We start from the raw sequence: 19,193 nt of genomic DNA, 5'->3' as shown, positions 1-19,193 counted from the left end.
GAGCTGGTACAGGCCACTAATGCACCCAGGCCCTATCTCTATAACCCCATGCGTTTACCTAGCTAGTCTTCCTGACACTAAGAGCCAATTTAGCTTGGCCAATGCACCTAACCCGCACATCTCTGGACTGCGGGAGGAAACTGGAGCACCCAGAGGAAACGCACACAGACACGGGGAGAACGTGCAGACACTGCACAGACAGTGACCCGAGGCCAGAATTGGACCCGGGTCCCTGGCCCTGTGAGGCAGCAGTGCTAACCACGTTGGGTTCCTCATACTTTGCTTTCGAGTAACACACTTTTAACTGCAAAAACCACAATTACAACTTACAATCAGAAAGCAAAGTTATGAAATTATTTCATTTGGTCATACTTGCAAATTGGTTTGAAGAAAGTTAAGTTTGAAAAAGAGGCTAAAGTTAATATTGGAGTCTTGGTGAAAAGACGGAGTTACTGAGTCAGGGACTGGCTCAATGTGGGAGAAGTCAGCCATTGCAGCCTAAATCACTAGCAATCTGCTCTGACAGTTCACATTGGAAGATATTGCCTTCACACCACGCTGATCTCTTCCCATGGCTGTCCGGAAAACAACTTACAAGGAAACAAAACACTTCTACACTCCTTTGTTTTGAATTTCACTGTGCAAAGAGCTACCTGACCGCCAATAAATGCTGTCCTGTCCTTTACCTGATTCAATTATTGCCAACCAGTTAGTCTGCATTGAATGCCTTTGACTCCATGAAACATTTTGTACTCTGCACCTTTGTCTTAGAAGAAGAATCAATGTTCGAGGTGGGCATTAGCAGATCCCATGCATGTACAGGTCAGGGAGTTAGCTGCACGTGCACAGTTCTGTAACATTTATGTTTTCTTGGGGCCACGGACTGGCCTGTAGCCCGAAGGGATAGTTGGGCACAGGCTGCCATAGCCAGCAACCGTCCCAGAGGGAGAGGGATAGGGGAGAGGGGTTGGGGGAGGTCTCAAAAGGAAGTCCGAGGTAAGGAACAAAGGCAGCTTTGCTACAATTAGAAAAAAGGACTGAGGAAGGCCAGAGGACAGAAGAAGCCCTGAATATCCACAAAGATGGCCAAAGTTTGACGACCACATGCTGTGGGCCATTTGGACAAAGGTCCCCCGATGGAGTAGTGGTGCTCAGCTTGGCACAGCCAAAGGACTGAAACTGTACTGGCAAGTACTCGGCAATCCCGGGGAAACATAGAACATAGAAAACTACAGCACAAACAGGCCCTTTGGCCCACAAGTTACGCCGATCATATCCATACCTACCAGGCCTATCTATAACTCTCAATCCCATTAGATCCCATGTACTCATCCAGAAGTCTCTTAAAAGACCCCAGCGAGTTCGCCTCCACCACCACCGACGGCAGCTGATTCCACTCACTCACCACCCTCTGAGTGAAAAACTTTCCCCTAACATCTCCTCTGTACTTGCTTCCCAGCACCTTAAATCTGTGTCCTCTTGTAGCGACCATTTCAGCCCTGGGAAATAGCCTCCGAGAATCCACCCTATCTATTCCTCTCAACATTCTATAAACCTCTATCAGGTTGCCTCTCAACCTTCGTCTCTCCAGGGAGAAGAGTCCCAGCTCCCTCAACCTATCTTCATAAGGCATGCCTCCCAATCCAGGCAACATCCTTGTAAATCTCCCCTGCACCCCTTCAACAGCTTCCACATCCTTCCTGTAGTGAGGCAACCAGAACTGCGCACAGTACTCCAAGTGGGGTCTGACAAGGGTCTTATAAAGTTGCAATTAAAGGATTCTCGAGGAGACTGAAACCGTGGGAGGTGAGCCATTGTAGAGGCTACCCGAGTTTGAGGACTTTTTGGAGGGAATTGCAAGCCAGGGTCTCTGAAGGGGAAATTGGAAATGTCATGAGAAAGAGATAGAGTTCCAGTGAGACAGGTTGACTCACATTGTGACTAATGTCTGGTTTGGTTGTTCACAGAAAGCTTGGATCACATCTGTAATTCATTGGACAGTGTGGTTTAGCTGCCCACACAGTTTTCCTGTTAATTCACATGTACCTTATATTTACCCTGAATGTTAGAGTACAAGATAGACATTGTAAACTGTTTCATCTTTCTGACCTTACATAGTAACGTTTAATTCCATTTGTTCAAAACCCGTGGAATCCTACAGCTCTCTTCACTAAACTAGTGTCTTAAATCTCAAGTTTTTTCTCCTTTCAACAAAATATTATTGGTCCCTGTACTCACAGAATCATAGAACCCTACAGTGCAGAAGGAGGCCATTCAGCCCATTGAGTCTGCATCGACAATAATCCTACCCAGATCTAATCCCTACAACCCCACACATCTACCCCAATAATCTCGCTAGTCTACACATCCTGGGCCACTAAGGGACAATTTAGAATGGCCAATTCACCTAACCAGCACATCTTTGGACTGTGGGAGGAAACTGAAGCACTCGGAGGAAACCTACGCAGACACAGGGAGAACGTGCAAATGCCACACAGACAGTGATCCCTAGAGCTGTGAGGCAACAGTGCTAAACACTGTGCTGCTCCCTGACTGGATCTTGTCAACAATTTGGGGATCAATCTGCTCTCTCTCGTTTCCTTCTCTACGAATGGTATGCTTTGTCTATATAGCGCAAGAAACAATACTTTTCACCATATACTAATACGAGTGACAATAATAAATCAAATCAAATCGGATTCCAATATGAATAGCAGTCACGCGATAAGCCATCGGGGGTTAGTTAGCCCTTACGGAACCTTATATCAGAATTGAGTTGCATTGCGATTGTCCGTTTTTGTAAAAATTACTAATTTTGTGGAAGACAACACTAATTTGTGCCTGCAAAAGTTCAGACATCACATATTTTGACCTTCCTCTTATATTTCAACTGTAAATGGCAATGCAGCTTTGGTGTGGTGTGTATTACTGCACCACCTAGTGGGTGCTGAAGTTAAGTACACCTGACACAGCAGACCAGCAAAGATGTTGATCCAGTTTCTTCAGGAAATCAACATTAAAAAAAAACACATCACATCACACAAAGTACGAATTGTGGAAGTTACTGAAAGGGGCCATTACTCTGAAGATGGTTTAATGGTTTAAAGTTTTAAAGTCTATTTCTTAGTGTCCCAAGTAGGCTTGCGTTAACACTGCAATGAAGTTACTGTGAAATTCCCCTAGTCGCCACACTCTGGCGTCTGTTGGGGTACACTAAGGGAGAATTTAGCATGGCCAATGCACCAAACCGGCAACTTCTTTCAGACTGTGCGAGGAAACCACAGCACCTAAAGGAAACCCATGCAGACACAGGGAGAATGTGCAGACTCCACACAGACAGTGATCCACGCTGAAAACTGAACCCGCTATGAGGCATCAGTGCTAACCACACTGTGCCACCGTGCCTATATCTGGGCTACATAGATGGGTAAGAAATAGTATGTGGTCCCTGCTTTTCCCTGTATATTACTGTTTTAATTGTGAGGAATTTCAATAGATAGAATCACAAACAGGACTATTAATGTAAGGCAAGAGGCCATTTAGCCCAACCATTCCATTGCAGGGTTTATGCTACACACGAGCCTCCTCCCATTCCTCTTCATCTACACAGTGCATTCCAGTCCTTCCCTGCACCAACGGAACATAAGGAGCAACACTCTCCACTGACAGGAGCGGCAGTGCGAAGATGACACTGATTATAAGATAATTAACAAAAAGACAAATGTCCAGGAAAGGAATTACTAGAATTAGTTTTGTTTTTTGTCACAGTTTGGAACGTGTTGCTTGAAAGGGTGTTGGGATTAGATTCAACAGTCATTTTCAAAAAGTAATTAGACAGAAATCTGAAAAGAGAATGTGCAATGTTACCACTGAGGGCCTAACTGGTTGCATATTTAAAGAGCAACACAGAATCAATGGGCCGAATGGCTGTATGATTCAAAAGCACTAACCCCCGCCACCTAAGGAGACATTCCCATGACTTCTTGTTGTCTGTGGCTAATATTTTCCTTACCCCTTCTGACATGGACAATAATGGTGTACACTCTGCTACAAACAGCAGCCCCCAAGTCCAATCATCTCCCCCTCCCCACTCCACCCAACAGCCACACAGCTGCATCAAAGATTTAGAATGGGAGTCACTGCCACCATGGAGGGAGATAATTAGACTGTGTTCACTAAAATACAGCATGGGCTGGTGAGAATACACAGTAAGAAGTCTCACAACACTAGATTAAAGTCCAACAAGTTTATTTGGTAGAAACACCACTAGCTTTCGGGGCTCTGCCCCTTCGTCAAATGAGTGGGGAATTCTGATCACAAACAGGGCATATAAAGACACACACTCAGTTTACAGAATAATGATTAGAATGCGAGTCCTTACAGCTAGTCAAGTCTTAAAGGTGCAAACAATGTGAGTGGAGATAGCATTAAGCATAGGTTAAAGAGATGTGTATTGTCTCCAGACACGACAGTAACTGAGATTTTACAAGCCCAGGCACGTCATGGGGGTTACAAATAGTGCGACATGAACCCAAGATCCTGGTTGAGGCCGTCCTCACGTGTGCGGAACTTGGCTATCAGTCTCTGCTCAGCGACCGTGCTGTCGTGTGTCGTGAAGGCTGCCTTGGAGAACGCTTACCCGAAGGTCAGAGGCCGAATGCCCGTGACGGCTGAATTGTTCACCAACAAGAAGTGAACAATCTTGCCTGGTGATTGTAGAGTGGTGCACGGTCTCTCCAATGTACCACGCCTCGGGACATCCTTTCCTGCAGCGTATCAGGTGGACAATGTTGGCCGAGTTGCAAGAGTTACGTATCATGTACCTGGTGGATGGTGTTCTCACGTGAAATGATGGCATCCATGTCGATGATCCGGCATATCTTGCAGAGGTTGCTGTGGCAGGGTTGTGTGGTGTTGTGGTCACTGTTCTCCTGAAGGCTGTGCTGCAAACAATGGTCTGTTTGAGGTTGTGCAGTTGTCTGAAGGCAAGAAGTGGGGGTGTGGGGATGGCCTTGGCGAGATGTTCGTCTTCAATAATGATATGTTGAAGACTCCGGAGAAGATGTCGTAGCTTCTCTGCTCCGGGGAATTACTGGATGATGTCCCGTGTTTGCCTTCTGAGGAAGTCGGTGCAGTTTTTCACTGCAGCGCATTGGAACTGTCGATTGATGAGTCGAGTGCCATATCCTGTTCTTTTGAGGGCATCTTTCAGCGTCTGGAGGTGTCTGTTGCGAGCCTTCTCATCTGAGCAGATCCTGTGTATACAGAGGGCTTGTCCAAAGGGGATGGCTTCTTTAACGTGTTTAGAGTGGAAGCTGGCGAAATGGAGAATCGTGAGGTTATCCGTGGGCTTGCGGTACAGTGAGGTGCTGAAGTGACCGTCCTTAACGGAGATGTGTGTATCCAAGAATGCAACCGATTCTGGAGAATAGTCCATGATGAGTCTGATGGTGGGATGAAACTTGACAGAATAGAAAGAAACAAGTACCTGGTGCCCTCTGGCAATGATAATATGACAGTCATCTACACTAATGACAAAGACTATTTGTTTCCAAGAAAGCGTATCAACAATCTGTCTTCCCAAGCTCAACCCCACAATGGAAGAAGCTGCCAAAGGAAATAATCACAGCCTCAAAATCTTCAAGATCCATCTTTAGGTTATTTCCATTTGAAATGTTTTCATTGTTTAAAGGTTATTTCCTGGCAACACAGTAAGAAGACTCACAACACCAGGTTAAAGTCCAACGGGTTTATTTGTGGGGGGTTCTTTCGGGTACCATGAGCTTTCAGAATGCTGCTTGTTCATCAGGTGAGTGGAGAGTTGGGTTCACAAACACAGTATATATAGACATAGACACAATTGCAAGATAATGGTTGGAATGTGAGTCTTTAATAATAAATAGGAAATCAAGTCTTTATGGGTACAATGTGAATGCAGAGAGGTTTGAGTACAGGTTAGAGAGGTGTGAATTGTCTCAAGCCAGGACAGTTAGTGAGATTTTGCAAGCCCAGGCAAGTCATGGGGGTTACAGATAGTGTGACATGAACCCAAGATCCTGGTTGGGGCCACCCTCATGTGTGCAGAACTTGGCTATCAGTTTCTGCTCGGCGATTCTGCGTGGTCGTGTGTCTTGAAGGCCATCTTGGAGAACGCTTACCCAAAGATCAGAGGTGGAATGCCCTTGACTGTGGAAGCGTTCCCCGACAGGAAGGGAACATTTCTGCCTGACGACTGTCAAGTGGTGTCCATTCATCCATTGTCGTAGCGTCTGCATGGTCTCAGGGTTTCAGGATGCCCTCGACGTAACTTGAGAGGTTTTCACACAGGGTCCCATTGCATGATACATAGGACGGCCGGGTGTGTTGGTCTTGTGTATCTTTGGGAGGTAATAGAGATCTCCAACGTTGGGAGTATGTGGGATGAGAGCACGGGGGGCGCTCTGAAGGTCCAGATCAAAGGTCTTGATCAGTCTGTTGAGTTGGCGGGTGTGTTCTTTGGTCGGACCTGCAGGTAACTGCCTGTAGTGTTCTTTGTTGTTCAGTTGTTGGTACACTTCTTTGCAGTAATCCGTTATGTTCAGTATGACAGTGGCCCCTCCTTTGTCTGCTGGTTTGATGACAATGTTGCTGATTGTCTCGAGAGCGCGGATGACTTGCGTTGTGCTTGGGTGACGTTCCAGGTTGTCGAGAGTGCGGCTGATGAACCTGGCATTGACGCACCTCCTGATAGCTTGGGCATACGTGTCAAGTTGAGGGCAGCGGCCTTCCGGTGGAGTCCAATTCGACTCCTTTTTGATTGCTGCATTGTGGATTGCTCTGACGGTTGTTCTGGTTCATTGGTTGTTTCACTGGGTTCACTGTAGGCCTCTTGGGGTTTGTGGAAGAACTCCTGCAGCCTCATTTGCCTGATGAATTCCTCTCTGTCTGCCATGGGACCAGGGGTCCATTTTGGTGGTGGGGCAGAAGTTGAGCCCTCGGCTGCAAACTTCGATTTTGCCTGGTTGAAGTGTGTACTCCAACAAGTTGACAATGGACTTCCTGCAGTGGGACTGTTTTTTTACTGTGTTGCTAAGGGAGGCTTGGTTGCTGCTGGTGGTGATGTTGAGTTTCTCAAGTTTCCAGTTCTTGGTTTGCATGTAGGTGGCATAGTTCCGTCGTCTTGTCTGCTTGGCAGTGTTTCGCAACTGGTCTGCATCCTGAGCGCAAGTTGAGAGTGTATGGGCTCCACCTTGGTTTCCAGGATGCAGTGTTTGCTGTAGAGTTAGTGTATAAGGAGGTTGAGGGATGTGAGAGAGGTGTGATGGCAAAGTCTCTCAGCACAGTCGGTGTCATTGGTTGACCTGAGCGAGTTTGTGTTCTGTAATCCTTTCGAAATCCTGTCTGTTTTCTTCACCTTTTAGAAACTTGATGTCTGTGTCGATATGCGCAACCTTCTCAGGGATCCTCTGCACTTTGCGCCGGCAGTTTGTGGTGTCGCTAGTAGCCATGATGTGGAGATGCCGGCGTTGGACTGGGGTAGGCACAGTAATCATATTTATTAGTGTCACAAGTAGGCTTACATTAACACTGCAATGAAGTTACTGTGAAAAGCCTCGAGTTGCCACACTCCAGCGCCTGTTCAGGTACACAGAGGGAGAATTTAGCACGGCCAATGCACTTAACCAGCACGTCTTTTAGACTGTGGGAGAAAACCTGAGCACCCGGAGGAAACCCACACAGACATGGGGAGAAAGTGCACAGACAGGGAATCAAACCCGAGTCCCTGGCGCTGTGAGGCAGCAGTGCTAACCACTGTGCTGCCCTGTCACTGTCGGGATGACCAATTCAACTCACCGCACTGCCCATAGGAATGTTAACGGAATATGGATATTAGTCTGTCGTGATGGCACAACTAAAGCAGAAACGGCAACAGAAAGAAAGAGTGAAGACAATGGAAAAGTGAAAACAAAAGATGAAGAAACACAAAGAACGTGTGAGTGGGGAAGCAGCGGTAAAAGCAGCAACAGGAAGAGAAGTTAATGTTAATACTACAGCACCTTTATCATTACAAACCGTAATCCCTCTGATTCATCGTGAGTGAATACACCACAAGAAATCTACCAGCATACTTTACAAGGGAATATTTCCAACAATACTTCTACCCACTGGAACAGAGATATCTGATAAGTAAATGTTACATCAGATTAGATTACATAGGCTAAATGGCACAAAACAGTCCATTCCATTCAGTTCAGTCACTCCATATCAGTTATAAACTCTACTCCAGTCTCCTCCTATTTTTCCTCATCCACCTCTCTAGGTTCTGATTATGTTCTCTCCTATATCGTGATGTGGGTGGCACTGTACTCAGTCCCAATTTAACCACTTGTGGGTCAGACCCCTATACTATATCTCCTGCAAGCCTTTATCAACATATTTCCAAATTATTCCAGTTTACCCCATGTATTACATCATTGTTATCCCATATCCCCCTTCAAGTCTCTGAGTTTGTCGGTTCAGCTGACCTGGAGGCCTAACACTCTGGTATATGTTGTTCTCACTACTGATGGCAGCAGACTGTCTCTCTGCAGGTAAACTTCATGAAATTGGAGGCTTTCTGGCATCTGGGTGTCTCTTCAGTTACTTTTTCTGTTCTTTTGCATTTTGCATGCTCTTTGTCCATTCCCCAACTGTAGCGCTGGATGGCAGTTGGCTTATCCTGCTCTTTATGGGGTAGGGGAACGCTGAGCTCATCTCTCTAACGTATTTTTCTCTTTTTCTTTCACGCCGCTCACCGCGATGCATGCTGGGATGAAAGCTCAGCCTTGCATTTAGCTGAGTGCGTGCTGTTGTCAATGGAAGGCGGCTACTCACTAACAACATGGCCATTTTGTTGGCTGACACTGTCATGTTGGCTGGGGGTTGCAGCGTCTGCTCTGTGGTCTGGGGGTTTATCTCTGCTAATGGGGCTGGAACCAGAGGTTGACGCTCTTCTCATTGCCGGTTCCTCTCGACCGCCGAGGTGTCGGTAACCAACTGAGTGGTTGGCTGATCTGACCAATGAGGGGCTTCTGGCCCATGGAACACAAGTGGACAGACCAGCTCTGCAAAAGTGAAGACAATTCAAAGCTTCAAATTAAATCCCAATCAAGAGAATCTTTCTTGTTGAAGCTCTCAGAACTTGCACTTCTACTTAATTTATGATGCTGACTGTTTTCAGCTACTCTGTCATTTTGAGGAGAGTCATGATATGGAGAAGCCGGCATAGGACTGGTGTAAACACAGTAAGAAGTCTCACAACACCAGGTTAAAGTCCAACAAGTTTATTTGGTAGCAAACGTCACTAGCTTTCGGGGCTCTGCCCCTTCGTCAGTTAAGTGGGGAGTTCTGATCACAAACAGTGCATATAAAGGCACACACTCAGTTTACAGAATACTGATTAGACTGCGAGTCTTTACAGCTTGTCAAGTCTTAAAAGTGCAGACAATGTGAATGGAGATGGCATTAAGCATAGGTTACAGAAATGTGTATTGTATCCAAACAAGGCAGTTAGTGAGATTTTACAAGCCCACGCAGGTGATGGGAGTTAAATTAGTGTGAGATGAACCTAAGATCCCAGTTGAGGCCGTCCTCATGTGTGCGGAACTTGGCCATCGGTCTCTGCTCAGCGGCTCTGCGCTGTCATGTGTTACGAAGGCCGCCTTGGGGAATGCTTATCCAAAGATCAGAGACCAAATGCCCGTGACCACTTAAGTGTTCCCCAACAGGAAGAGATCACTCCTGCCTGGTGACTGTCAAGCAGTGTTCATTCAACCATTGTCTTAGCATCTGCATGGTCTCCCCAGTGTACCATCCTCGGGACATCCTTTGCTGCTACGCTATCTCCACTCACATTGTCTGCACCTTTAAGACTTGATTAGCCGTAAAGACTCGCATTCTAATCAGTATTCTGTAAACTGAGTGTGTGCCTTTATACGCACTGTTTGTGATCAGAACTTCCCTCTCACCTGACGAAGGGGCAGAGCCCCGAAAGCTAGTGGCATTTGCTATCAAATAAACCTGTTGGACTTTAACCTGGTGTTGTGAGACTTCTTACTATTTTGAGGAGAGTCAGGAAGACACAAGAATCTCTGCTCAACACAGAAAAAGACTGGTTACGGACGAAGTACATCATCTCACAGGTTTCTATCCCAGCATCCCTTAATGATTCCAGAATCAGGTCTAAGACTGGAAGTCACATCCTTCCTGGCCCATATGGCGATGTGACTGCTGTTTGCAAACTGAGGTGCCTCAACCATAGGTCTTTGTCTGATAAGGCTGTATGTAACACTGGCTCCAGTGCCTAAGGTAAAGTGAGGAAGTTATTATCCAATATGCCTGCATTCCAGAACAAAAATCCAGGATCGCTGATCTCACCAAAGGTACATGGTTGCGTGTCCACCTGGTGTGCTGTCTCGACCTTGTGAATCCTCTTGGGATCTTCTGTGCATTTTGGCTTTGCGCAGCTTCTCAAAGTGTCTTATTTGGTTAGAATAGAATTCCCACAGTGTAGAAGGAGGCCATTCAGCCAAGAGCTACATTGAAAACATTGGGCTGAAATTGCCAGGTGTTGGTCACGCCTGTCAGGGTACTTTGCTGTCCAGCGCTGGCATGGTCCCTTGGCTGAGTGTCCCTGTTACTGTGCTGCTTCATTAATGGGACAGTGGGGTTTACTTTGTACTGGAGGTTTGCTTTCTCCCCTCATACAGAGCTGTGCTGGAAAAGCATTTCCGATTGCCTGGCTGGTCTTCTCAAAGTGTTGGACATTTCTTCACTTGCAGCATGTCACCGAGGCCTGTCACTGTTAGTCTTTCCACCCCTGATGAGTTCTGTTGCAAGGTCACTGTAACTTTCAGCCATCCTGTACAACGAGTTGTGAAGTCGACAAGTTCCCCTGGCTGCTGGACACATTTATTAAATTTAGATGTTTCAAGAATTCTGTTACTTTCAAAGTGAAAATTAACGTTGAATGATTTTAAACCTTCATGTTTTGAAATTACATACACAGAGTGAATTTCTAAGTTGGTGCTCTCTCCATGCTTGCTTCTACACACAGCTCCGTCAAATACTAAACTGACCCCTCAGTGTGGATCATATGCTCTCTTACCTCATGGTGAGGGCAGTCCCAGGTTAACTCTATATGCCAGACCCTTATACTGCAGTACCCAGCCTGTCAATCCTTTCCAGATACCCATACATTTCAGATATCATCCTCATAAATGTTCCCTGCACTCATTCCACTGCCTAGGAGGCAGTATCATTGTGGCATGTCACTGGACCAGTAATCTAGAGGCCTAGACTAAAGTACAGAAACTTGGTTTAAATCCCATCTGGTGGAATTTAAATTCAATTAACATCAATAGTCAAGAGCTTCATGTTTTTAGGTGTCCTGGTCCCCCCATGCCGACACTATAGTTAAGAAAGCCTCTACTTTCTCAGAAGTCTAAGGAAATTTGGTGTGTCCGCTACGACTCTCACCAACCTCTACAGATGCACCATAAAAAAAACCATTCTTTCTGGTTGTATCATAGCTTGGTATAGCTCCTGCTCTGCCCAAGACTGTAATAAGCTACAAAGGGTCATGACTGAAGCCCAGTCCATCACACAAACCAGCCTCTCATCCATTGACACTGTCTATACTTCTCGCTGGCTTGGAAAAGTAGCCAACATAATTAAGGGCCTCATGCATCCTGGACATTCTCTCTTCTACCTTCTTCCATCAGGAAAAAGATACAAAGTCTGAGGTCACACACCAACCAACTCAAGGACAGCTTCTTCCCTGCTGCTGTCAGACTTTTGAATGGACCTACCTTGCATTAAGTCGATCTTTCTCTGCACCCTGGCTATGACTGTAACATTACATTCTACACTCTCTCCTTTCCTTCTCTATGAATGGTATGCTTTGTCTGCGTAGCGTGCAAGAAACAATACTTTTCACTGTATACTAATACATGTGACAATAATAAATCAAATTAGAAATCAGGAATCAAAAGCTAGTCTCAGGAATGGTGACCACGAAACAACTGTCAATTGTTCTAAAAAAAAATTGGTTCACAAATGCCCTTCAGGGAAGTAAATCCTCACCTGGGCTGACCGACACGTGACTGGATCTGATAACCACACACTCGCTGATTCTACAATCAGTCCTCCTTACCCCAAAATTTGGAGTTGTCCCAAAGACTAGTGAAGCAACAGCCTGACATGATCATACTCAGAGAATCATGCCTTTACAATGTCTTAGACGCCATCTTCACCATCCCAGGGACAGAACAGAGCCAGCAGAGGAGGTGGCAAAATGGTCAGGATGGAGTTGTGCAGAGAATCCTCAGCATCAACTCCAGGCTCCATGACATCACATGGCTTCAGGTCAAACATGGACAAGGAAACATTTTGCTGCTTACCATCTACCCCAACCAGCCGTCAGCTAATGTACCAGCACTCCTCCACGTTGAGCACAACTTGGAAGAAGCACCGAAGGTGGAAAGGGAACAGAACATACTCTAGGTGGGAGACTCCAATGTCCATCACCAAGAGTGGCTCAGTGCCACCCCTATGACTGAGCCCTGTGACTCGTAAAGGATGTAGTCGTCAGACTGTGTCTGTGACAGAGGTGACAGAACGCAGACGGAAAATCTACTTGATCTCATCCTCATCACCTCATCTACCTGTTGCAGATGCATCGGCCATTAACAGTTGGTAGGAGTGACCATCACACAGTCCTTGTGGGCACAAGGTTCTGCTTTCCATAGGTCTGGGCGACCTATGAGTTATCGCAGCAGAATCACATTAGAAAGAGATTGTCAATGTGAAGGGCACAGCACAGAGATTTAATATCAAATGGTGACAGCGGTGTACCACTACACCACCATCTCCCATTTAGTGGCAGATGGTGGTATAGTGGTAATATCACTAGACTAGTAATCCAGAGGCCTAGCTTAATGTCTTGCGGACATAGGTTCAAATCCCACCATGACAGCTGGTGGAATTTGAATTCAGTTCATAAATCTGGAATCATAAAAATCAGTCTCAGAATTTGTGGAACCATCAGATATTTTCATAAAAACTCATCTGGTTCACTAACATCCTTTAGGGAAGAAAATCTTCTGTCCTTGCCTGGTCATGTGACTCCAGAGCACAGCAATTCTTCTGCAATGGCCTAGCAAGCCAGTCAGTTCAAGGGCAATTAGGGATGCGTAATAAATGTTGGTCTTTCCAGTGACTCCACATCCCAACATTTAACGAGTACAGACAAGTATACGAACGGAGGAGAAATAGGCACTCAAGCCTGCTCCCCTATCTCATAAAACCATGGCTGACCTGATTGTGGCCTGTACCTTTCCTGTCCAGCCCCAATACTCTTTGATGTCCCATCAGTCAAGAATCTACCCAACTCAACCTTAAAAATCGTTAATGACCCTACCTGCTCAGCTCCTTGTGCCCATTTTGCTAGTTTATTAATTTGTTGTAATCCTCAATATAGACCATTCCCCAATTTGGTTTTCTCTGCAATATGGTAGAAGCATTTCTACCTTATCGATTTAATCATTAAAATATGAAGAACCACCAGTTGATTCCAGTTTTAGTCCAGACAGAATCTTTGACAAGCTCAAAATTTGTCATCACGCTATTGCTTCAAGTTTCTTTTATTGAATCACCACCCATTTAAGCAATTGTTTTTCTCTGTCTCTGGAAAACAATGTAATCAGGCAGAATTTAAGAACTTGATGGGTTACAGCTGAAAAATACTATGATATTTTCAACAGACACGTCTGAGGATCATTCAGAAGACTAAGATGCTTAATAAAACAAAGGGAAAATCAGCCTTCCATCCATCGTATGTACAGCAAATGTACAAACTTAAAAATAACATCATAAATTTCAAACTTCCCTTTTTCAATTGTATTTGTGTGTCTTATCATTTGCCGTACAATCTCAGGTTGTGATGTCTTATGGGATCTCATAAAAACTCAAAATTCCAGGGTAGATTCAGAAAGAATGTTCCCAATGGTGGTGGTGATAGAGCAGGGGGGGAGGGGCATATCTGAGGATAAGGGGTAAATCTTTTAGAACTGAGGTGAGGTGAAATTTCTTCATCCAGAGGCTGCAGAATATGTAGAATTCACTACCACAGAAAGTAGTTGAGGCCAAAACGTTGTCTGATTTCAAGAAAAAATAAGATACAGTTCTTGGGGCTAAAAGGATCAAAGGATATTGGGGGTGGTAGGCAGGATCAAGATATTAAATTCGATGATCAGATCAAGAAGAATGGCAGGGCAGGCTTAAAGGGCCAAAAGGCCTCCTCCTGCTTCTAGTTTCTATGCTGTCTGGGCGACCTATGAGCTATCGCAGCAGAATCACATTAGAAAGAGATCGTCAATGTGAAGGGCACAGCACAGAGATTTAATATCAAGTGGTGACAGCAGGCAATGAACCAACCTGCATTTAAATAGTGCCTTTCACCTCCTCAGCACAATCCAAAGCAGTGTACAACCAAACGCTACAAGTGTAGGTATGATTCTTCCATTACCAAACATGGCAGCTTGTGTGCAAACACTGGTTAAATAATGGACAGATCTACCCGTACTTTATTTCAATGGAGGGATAAAAATTGGTCGGGAAATCTGACCGACTCTCCCGTTCTTCTGCAAATAGCGCCATGGGATCTTGGGTGACTCGCTTCAGTAGCGAGTGACTCAGCCGAAAGATGACACCTCTCAACAATGCAGTGTTACCTCAGCATTGAGCTGAAGCATTCACCTCGAGTGTGTACTCAAATCTCTGGAGTGTGGCTTGAATTCAATGAGCGCCTACATTATACCAGTGATTACACTTCAAAAGAACTTAATTGGCTGCAAAGTGCTACAGGACAACTGGTGACTCTAAAAGGCGCTGTGGCTATGCGAGCCTTTCTTTCCCTGACTGTGAGGCAGGAATACTATCACTGAGCTGAGGTGACATTTAATTTTTGCACCATTACTGTAAAATACAGTCAGTTGTAAGGGCAACCAAAGACATAGTAATCACATATGATAGGTTACGGTGGTTTAGGACCATAGAAAGGTTAAGAAACATAGAAAATAGAAGCAAGGGTAGGTCATTCGGCCCTTTGAGTCTGTTCCGCCAATCATCCTGATCATCTAAATCTAACCCACTTCCTCCCCATATCCCTTTATTCCTTTAGCCCCAAGAAAGGAGTGGGTTAGGTTGACTGGCTCTGCTAAATTGACCCTTGTGTCAGGGGATGAGCAGGGTAAATATGTGGGGTTATGGTAATAGGGCCTGGTTGGGATTGTGGTCAATGCAGACTTCATGGGCTGAATGGCCTCCTTCTGCACTGTAGGGATTCTACGATTCTAAATGTAGAAAGTAGGACTGAAACATTGAAAATAGGTTACAGCACAGGAGGAGGCCATTCAGTGCATCCTGTCCATGCTAGTCCAAGGACACCCCTTTGCCATTTCTAACCCTATCTTCTGACTGGAAAGGGAATTTTGAGACAGAAGTTATATGGTATAGGCTTAGCAGGGATTGATGGGATGACGGAAGGTAAACTTTGAGGGTTCTTGGGCAACCACGTCTCATCCTCTACTTAAGATTACGATTTACAGTGAACTATGGGCACTGGATGCCTCACCCTAGGACGGTCATGTGTGAGCAGTAACAGTGAATCTCGACAGCTTAGCTGTCGTACTGGGAAACCACAGCAGAGCCTGAGCTTAATCTGACCCAATGTTAACACACAGTCACTGCAGTCAGGAATGGAGAAGCAAGCAGATTGTTTTTCAACCTCTCCACCTTAGGGCAGTGAACAAAACTACTGCACTTACATTCCTTCAGGCTGTCCCACAATGCTGCAAGGATAATGAGTTACAATCATTGTTATTGAGGGAAACACAGCAGCCAATCCTCCACAATCATCCTCAACACCGGTGCCCCACAAGGCTGTGTTCTCAGCCCCCTACTTTACTCCTTATACATCTATGACTATGCGGCCAAATTCCTCTGCAATTCGAATTTCAGGTTTGCTGACAACGCCATCGTTGAGGGTCAGATCACAAACAATGATAAGACAGAGTACAGGAATGAGATAGAGAATCTGGTGAACTGGTGCGGCCACAATAATCTTTCCCTCAATGTCAACAAAATGAAGGAGATTGCCATTGACTTCAGGAAGCGTAAAGGAGAACATGTCCCTGTTTACATCAATGGGGATGAAGTAGAAAGGGTCGGGAACTTCAAGTTTTTAGCTGTCGAGATCATCAATACCCTGTCCTGATCCCCCATGCCAACACTATAGTTAAGAAAGCCCTACAACGCCTCTACTTGAAGTATGAAGCTGTCAGACTTTTGAATGGACCTACCTTGCGTTAAGCTGATCTTTCTCTACACCCGAGCTATGACTGTAACACTACATTCTGCACACTCTCCTTTCTTTCTCTATGAACAGTATGTTTTGTCTGTATAGCACGCAAAAAACAATATTTTTCACTGTATACTAAAATGTGTGACATTAATAAAATCAAATCAAAATCTGCACACAAAAATAACCTCCCAAACAGCAATGAGATAAATGACTGTGAAACCTTTTATAGAGCAACTGAGGTGCTCAAACACAAAAGCAAAAACCTACAATCTGAAATAAAAAGCAGAAAATGCTGGAAATACATAGCAGTTCTGGCAATCTGGGGAAAGGGAAACACAATTAGTGTGTCAGGTTGATAATCTTCCACCAATAGGCATTTATAGATCCACATGTGAGAGTGTCAGAAGTTTATCACAGAATCATAGAATCTCTAACAGTACAGAAGGAGGTCATTCGGCCCATCGAGCCTGCACCAACAACAATCCCACCCAGGGCCTATCCCCATCACCCACGTATTTACCCTGCTCATCCCTCTGACACTAACAGACAATTTAGCGTGGCCAATCAACCTAACCTGCACATCTCTGTGATGTTAATTAACCCTACAATGTTTTCAAAGCACAACAAAAATGCAAGTGTTAACAGATTCCAAGAACAATATTTACAACGTTAAGATGCAAAGTTGATAAACAGGGGTTTGGCTTTAGAATTTCTTGAGCGCAGATGACTGTATAATAGGCAACTGGATTTTTGACTTATACAGCGATTAATGTAGGCAGTGTATGTGACACACACAATTCAGAGTCCAGAGGTTGAGGGTTCAAGCCCCACTCCAAAGACTTAAAGTTTAAAGTTTATTTATTAGTCACAAGCAAGGCTTACATTAACACTGCAATGAAGTTACTGTGAAAGTCACCCCACTCCAGTGCCTGTTCGGAAATACCGAGGGAGAATTTAACGTGGTCAATGCTCCTAATCAGCACGTTTTTGAATTGTGGGAGGAAACTGGAGCACCCGGAGGAAACCCACACAGACACAGGGAGAATGTGCAGTTTCCATACAACAGTGACCCAAGCCAGGAATCGAACCCAGGTCCCTGGCACTGTGAGGCAGCAGTGCTAACCACTGTGCCTCCATGCTGCCCCACAGACTTGAGTAGAAAAATCTAGGATGACACTCCAGTACAGCACTGAGGCAGTGCCACACTGTTGGCAGTGACATTCTTCAGATTAAGTCAATGCCCTGCCTACCCTCTCAGACAAAAGATCCCACGACACCATTTCCACCGAAGAGCAAAAGAATTCTTCACAGAGTCCTGGATAATGTTCATACCTGAACTAACTTCAATCAAAAAATGGTTTAATCATTATCACATTCTGGGTTGATGGAGCTTGCTGCGTGTAATCTGGCTGGCACCTTTTCGACATATCACAATGACCTCATTTCAAAGAATTTCACTGACCTCCAGAGATTGGGAAAGATGCTATGGAAATCTTTCTTCCTTAACACCTTACAATCCTTATTACTTGGGTAGGCAGTGGCAATAGCGACAATGTCATATGGCTAGTAATCCAGAAGTAAAGGTAAAACAGTATGGATGCTGGAATCTGAATCAAGAACAGAAAATGCTGCAAAATCTCAACAGCATCTGTGGAGAGAGAATTGAGAACGAAATCCTACAACACCAGCTTAAAGTCCAACTAGTTTATTTGTAGCAAAAGCCGCAAGCTTTCGGAACAGGCTGTCCCTTCATCAGGTGGCTGGCAATTCTGAACCTCCAACCACCTGACAAAGGGTCATAAGGTGAAACACCTTATGCTCACCCAAATGCCAAAATCAAATGTTAACATTCGGGTCTAGGTTAACTTTATAAATCACCTTGGTGTTTCTGATCTTGCTCTTAACAAATGGATGATCCATCTTGGCCTCCTCCGGAGGACCGCAGCATCACAGAAGTCAGTCTTTAACCAATTCGATTCACTCCACATGATATCAAGAAACAAAGGCACTGGATACTGCAAAGGCCATGGAGCCTGACAATATTCCAGCAATAGCACTGCCAAGATTAACGCTTCAGAAATTGCCACGCCCCTAGACAATGTGTTCCAATAATGCTACAACATTGGCATCTACCTGACAATATGGAAAACTAATCCAACCCAGCCAACTACCATCCGAGCGTTCTCTCATCAAAGTAATGAATGAGGTCACTGGCAATGCTATTAAGAACTCAGCAATAACCTACTCACTGATGCTCAGTTTCGGTTCACAGCCACTCATCTCCTGACCTCATTACAGCCTTGGTTCAAACAAAGACAAAAGAACTGAACTCCAGAGAGTGAATGCCCTTGACGTCAAGGCAGCATTTGACCAAGTGTGGCATCAGGGAGCACTAGCAAAGCTGGAGTCAATGGGATCAGTGGAGGAATTCTCCATTGTGCTGGCTATGACACCAAGCAAAGAAAAATGGCTGTGGTTTTTGGAGGTCAATCATCTACGGCTAAGGACATTATGACATCCAGATTTGGCAATACATCACCGTTCCTTTACAGTCACTGGTTAAATCCTGAAACTTCCTCCCTAACAGCCCTGTGGGTCTACCTACGCAACATGGACTAGCAGATCAAGATGACAGACCCCCGCCATATTCTCAAGGGCAATTAGGAATGGGCAATAAATGCTGGCCTAGCCAGCAAGACCACCATCCCCTGAATGACTTTTGTAGAATGTTCCTCAGGGTAGTGTCCTAGGCCCAACCATCTTCAGCTGCTTCATCAATGACCTTCCATCTATCATAAGGTCAGAAGTAAGG

At 45.1% G+C, this 19,193-nt stretch overlaps 1 protein-coding gene across 1 annotated transcript in view; it reads right to left on the bottom strand.

The window, feature by feature from the left end:
• LOC145346845 (guanine nucleotide-binding protein G(s) subunit alpha) overlaps nt 1-19,193 on the bottom strand; it is a 360,141-nt gene that overhangs the window by 312,578 nt on the left and 28,370 nt on the right. The gene's annotated exons all lie outside the window — the stretch shown is intronic.

This window comes from Carcharhinus amblyrhynchos, chromosome 8 (assembly GCF_965287045.1).
Source record: "Carcharhinus amblyrhynchos chromosome 8, sCarAmb.v2.hapA, whole genome shotgun sequence".
Taxonomy (NCBI): Eukaryota; Metazoa; Chordata; class Chondrichthyes; order Carcharhiniformes; family Carcharhinidae; genus Carcharhinus; species Carcharhinus amblyrhynchos.
This window is presented reverse-complemented; position numbering and strand designations above follow the sequence as displayed.